The sequence below is a fragment of the Rhincodon typus genome, chromosome 1, assembly GCF_021869965.1.
Source record: "Rhincodon typus isolate 14 chromosome 1, sRhiTyp1.1, whole genome shotgun sequence".
Lineage (NCBI taxonomy): Eukaryota > Metazoa > Chordata > Chondrichthyes > Orectolobiformes > Rhincodontidae > Rhincodon > Rhincodon typus.
In genome coordinates this window covers 120,227,056-120,233,055 of record NC_063332.1, presented here as the reverse complement: position 1 = coordinate 120,233,055, position 6,000 = coordinate 120,227,056, and positions in this window count along the sequence as shown.

Genomic DNA, 6,000 nt, shown 5'->3' with positions numbered 1-6,000 from the left:
GGAGTGTTTTCAATATTTGCTTGACTAAGATTTGAAGCCAAGTCCTATTGGCTTTTATATTTCAGCCATTACATTCTTTCATCAATCTTTCAAATTATCTCTTGAGCCACATTCTTTTATTTCTTGTTTTATTAAAATCTAAACCATTTCTCTCCAATACTTCCATAGAATCTATGCCTAGAGAATATGCATGTTTGCAAAATGCCGAGTTAATGTACTTTGTAGAGAATGTAATAGTTTTGAATAGCTAGGACAATGGCTGACAATACTACCCATCATGTTTTGCAATGAAATGACTTCAACTAAAAAAGCAATGTTTGTATATTATGAAGGAAAACAACAAAAGATTATAACATGCCAGCTAAAGCCACATGGTTCAGTGACAAAGTCTAAGCCTTCTTTCAAGATAATGTGAATCATAGCATTTCCTGCAGAGTATAGACATCTATACCTGGGAATTGGCTACTTGTGACAATATTACTGAAGAAAGCAAAAGAAAGATGGATATCTTTCTGGGAGATACAAATCATGCATTAAACAAAAGCCACAAAACATATATGGGCATTTTACTTTTTAAAGGAACTTAGAAAGGAGAGTATGGCTGAAGTAGTCCGTGTCCATACGGAGCAAGAACTGGATAATATCCAGGCTTGAGCTAATAAGTAGCAACTAGCATTCGTCTGCCCAAATGTCAGATAACGACTACCTTCAACCAGACAGAATCTAACCATCACCGTTTGAATTTCAATAGTATTACCATTGCTGAATTCCCTTCTTTAAAAGTTCTGGGAGTTACCATTGATCAGAAACTGAATACACCAGCCATATAAATACTGTGGCTACAAAAGCAAGTCAGAGATTACAATTTCTTCAGAGACTACGACTTGCCTCCTATTTTCCAAATGCTTGTCAATGATCCACAAAGTCAGGAATGCAATGGAAGACTCTCCATTTGCCTGCGTGAGGATGGCTCCAACAATACTTAAGAGGCTTGACGCCATCAAGAACCATACAGCATTCTTGCTTAGCACCCATCCACCCCCTTTGATTTGCACTTGCTTCACTACTGACACACAGTGTTAGCATTATGTCACATGGTACACTGTCGTAGCTCCTCCAACAGCATATTCCAAACCTGCAACCTCGACCATCTAGAAGGACAAGGGCAGCAAACGCATGGGAACAGCACCATCTGCAAGATCTCCTCCAATCACTTAACTTGGAACTATATCACCATTCCTTCACTGTTGGTCAACATCCTGGAGCTCCACTCCTCTTCAGCACTGTAGGTGATGCTATGTTTCGAGAACTGCAGCAGCTCACCACCACCTTATCGAAGGAATTAGAGATGTGCAGTAATATTTGCCTAGCAAACAGTACCCATATCACAAATAAAAAACAATGAATAAATTGGCCCCATCCTTTTTAAGAAGGTGTATAATATTGAACACATTGGAGACCTGCACTGCAATTGAAGGCCAAAAATCCCACTAATTGTCACAGAGTGATCTAAAGAATGAGAGCAAGAGCCTGATCAATGTGAAAATAATTTACAACTACAGGAGCCAGTCATCTCTATTGATTGTATGACCATAATTAATACATTATTAATATATATACATGTATAATAACATAGGTGTTGGTGGAGATGTTTGCTTGTTGGACATAATGGAACATAGTTTACCATTTTTGATTCTAGTTATCAGTGAGGAGTTGAATTGTTGCTGTATTTTAATTATTTTCTTTTCAAAAACTATTAAATCTAGAAGCATATTTGTAACCATTTGAATTTTCCTATAACCATTTCAAACCTGTGTCAATGTTAAATTTAAATTAACAGAAATAGTCGTCTGATTGAATCACTTTGTACTCTTGTAATTCACAAGTTAAAAGAACTACAAGTAAAGTGCCTTGTAAAGATAGTAACCCCCATATCTAATTGGAGTCTGAGTGGCTTGCGTTAAGAAGAATAAAATGACACTCTCCAACTTAAAGGGAAAATCTTTGAAACAGACATTATTTATATAGAAGGCCAATTACCTTTAAATGAGGCATGAGTTTGAATGATTCTAAATGAAGATAATCGAAGAACAGAGAATACAAGGTACTACCTGGTTTGCTGAAAACTAGTTGGCTCATGGCATGCCAACTCCAGTTTAAAAACGATAAATACCATATTAAGAAAATAAGTTGAGGAAAAAAACGTAAAAGCCAATGATCAACTGGTTGTTAAAAGAACTAAGTGAAGAAAGAGAAAACAAAACAAAGAAGATTGTAACAAAAACAGAAGTTGCTGGAAAAGCTCAGCAGGTCTGGCAGAATCTGTGAAGAAAAATCAGAGTTAACGTTTCGGGTCTGGTGTCCCTTCCTCAGAATGGTTCTGAGGAAGGGTCACCAGGCCCGAAATGTTAACTCTGATGTTTTCTTCACAGGTGCTGCCAGATCTGCTGAACTTTTCCAACAACTTCTGTTTTTTGTTCCTGATTTACAGCATCTGCAGCTCTTTCAGTTTTTACAAAAAAGAGTGTACTCTCTCACAGAGATTCAACATCTCCAAAGTTAAATATTGGACAAACAGAAGTTAAGTGACGAAAAGGAGGAAGCATATAAACAGAAAGAGAAAGAAGTCAAAGGTGAAAACAAGGATAATTTGAAAGCTGCAGTAAGGGTAGTACATCTACCCTTGGGTGGAAATTAGGAATAGCAGGGAGAAGAAGCCACTGATAGGTGTGGTCTATAGGCCACCAAATAATGACATCGTGTTGGGGCGGGCAATAAACATAGAAATAGCTAATGCATGTAAAAATGGTACTGCAATTATCATGGGGGATTTTAATCTACACATCAATTGGTCAAACTAGGTCGGTCATGGCAGCCTTGAGGAGGGGTTCATAGAATGTATCCGCGATAATCTTCTTGAACAATATGTAATGGAACCTACGAGGGAGCAAGCTATCCTAGATCTAGTCCTGTGTAATGAGACAGGAATAATTAATGATATCACAGTTAGGGATCCTCTCGGAAGGAGCGATCACAGTATGTTCGAGTTTAAAATACAGATGGAGCATGAGAAGGTTAAATCCAGTACCTATGTCCTGTGCTTAAACAAAGGAGACTATGAAGAAATGAGGGAGGAGTTAGCTAAGGTAGAATGGGAGCAAAAACTTTATGGTGGGTCAATTGAGGAACAGTGGAGGACTTTCAAAATGATTTTTCACAGTGCTGAGCAGAAGTATATTCCAGTGATAAGGAAGAACTGTAGGAAAAGAGAGAGCCAGCCATGGATGTCTAAGGAAATAAAGGGAAGTATCAGATTGAAAAAAAAACATACAAAAAAGCAAAGAGTAGTAGGAAACTAGTAGACTGGGAAATCTTTAAAGGCCAACAGAAAGCCACAAAAAAAGTTATAAAGAAAAGTAAGATAGATTATGAGAGTAAACTAGCTCAGAATATAAAAACAGGCAGCAAAAGTTTCTATAGATGTGTAAATCTTAAAAGAGTGGTGAAGGTAAACATTGGTCCTTTAGAGGATGAGAAGGCCAGGTTAATAACTGGGAATGAGGAAATAGCCAAGACATTAAACAGTTATTTTGTGTCGGTCTTCACAGTGGAAGACACAAATAACATGCTGAAAACTAATGGCAAGAAGATTATAGCAGGTGAGGACCTAGAAACTGTCATTATCACTAAGGAGGCAGTGCTGGGCAAGCTAATGGGGCTAAAGGTAGACAAGTCTCCTGGCCCTGATGAAATGCGTCCCAGGGTACTAAAAGAGGTGACTGGGGAAACAGCAAATGCACTAGTAATTATTTACTAAAATTCACTGGACTTCGGGGTGGTTCCTGCAGATTGGAAAACAGCCAATGTGATGCCACTGTTTAAAAAAGGAAGTAGACAAAAAGCAGGTAACTATAGGCCAGTTAGCTTAACTTCGGTAGTGGGGAAAATGCTTGAACCTATCATTAAGGAAGAAATAGCAAGACATCTGGAAATAAATTGTCCCATTGGGAACACCCAGCATGGGTTCATGAAGGGTAGGTCATGTTTAACTAATTTGGTGGAATTCTTTGAGGACATTACTTGCATGGTGGACAATGGGGAACCTGTGGATGTGGTGTATCTGGATTTCCAGAAGGCGTTTGACAAGGTGCCACAGCAAAGGCTGCTACATAAGATAAAGTTGCACGATATTACAGCTAACGTATTGGCATGGATAGAGGATTGGTTGACCAGTAGAAAGCAAAGAGTAGGGGTAAATGGGTGTTTTTCTGGTTGGCGGTCAGTGTCTAGTGGTGTGCTCAGGGATCAGTGTTGGGACCGCAATTGTTTACAATTTACATAGATGATTTGGAGTTGGGGACTACGTGTGGTGTGTCAAAATTTGCAGATGATACTAAGGTGAGTGGTAGAGCAAAGTGTGCAGAAGACACTGAAAGTCTGCAGAGGGATATAGATAGTCTAAGTGAGTGGGCAAAGATCTGGCAGATGGAGTACAATGTTGATAAGTGTGAGGTCATCCATTTTGGTAGGAATAACAGCAAAATGGACTGTTTTAAATGGTAAAAAATTGCAGCACGCTGCTGTGCAGAGGGACTTGGGTGTCCTTGTGCATGGATCGTTAAAAGTAGGATTGCAGGTACAGCAGGTAATTAAAAAGGCAAATGGAATTTTGTCTGCCATTGCTAGAGGGATGGAGTTTAAAAACAGGGAGGCTATGCTGCAGCTGTATAGGGTCCTGGTGAGGCCACACCTGGAGTACTGTGTGCAGTTTTGGTCTCCTTACTTGAGAAGAGATATACTAACACTGGAGGGGGTGCAGAGAAAATTCACTCGGTTGATTCCAGAGTTGAGAGGGTTGGATTATGAGGAGAGACTGAGTAGACTGGGATTATACTCATTGGAATTCAGAAGAATGAGGGGAGATCTTATAGAGACATATAAGATTATGAAGGGAATAGTTAAAGTGGAGACAGGGAGGTTGTTTCCTCTAGCAGGTGAAACTAGGACGAGAGGGCATAGCCTCAAAATAAAGGGAAGCAGATGTAGGACTGAGGTCAGGAGGAACTTCTTCACCCAAAGGGTTGCGAATCTGTGGAATTCCCTGTCCAGTGAAGCGGTTGAAGCTACCTCACTGAATGTTTTTAAGGCAAGGCTAGATAAATTTTTGAGCAGTGAAGGAATTAAGGGTTATGGTGAATGGGCGGGTAAGTGGAGCTGAGTCTCAAAAAGATCAGCCATAATCTTATTAAATGGCGGGGCAGGCTCGAGGGACCGGATGGCCTAATCCTGCTCCTAGTTCTTATGTTCTTATGCTCTTATCAGTTTGTTCTCAAGCGAAAGAGGAAAGAAAACCATAAAGAATGTGACTTTAAAATAGTTAAAGAGTTACATGAGAGTAAAATGAAGTAATATGTCCAGTGGTACCAAACTATATATGTGATAAGAAAGACAAACTAAACTCTGGACCACTTGGAGAAGATTGAAAACCTTCCTGTGCATGTCCCAAAGAAAAAGGTGGATAAAATGTGTACCCTCCATATAATTAAATCGAAACCTGGAGTAAGTGGGATTGACTTCGTGAAAGAATGATAATTCCACCAATAATTCCCAGTAACTAATTTTAAAAGTATAACAAAAGATATAATCAAACAAGACAGAAGAGAAAAAATTGAAAATATTTGATCACAGTAGAGCAGTATATCTCTTTTGCTACGTGTGATGAGGATGAATCGACAAAGTTTTTTTTTAGATTAAACTTTTTAAAGGAGTTCTCTAAAGATCAAAGAAATTATAACAGAGATTGGGAGGGGTTGGTTAATGAATTGGGAAAATTAATGGGGAATGAAGTAGGTGACTGCTTTCAAAAGGTAGTATAAATCTTCCAAGGCCCAAAAACTGGCAAAATTTTCCCATTGATTCTGAACTGTACATGATAAAATTTTAAAAATGAGGGAGCAAGAGTATAAAACTAGCCAAAATGGTATAAAATCATTCCCTCAG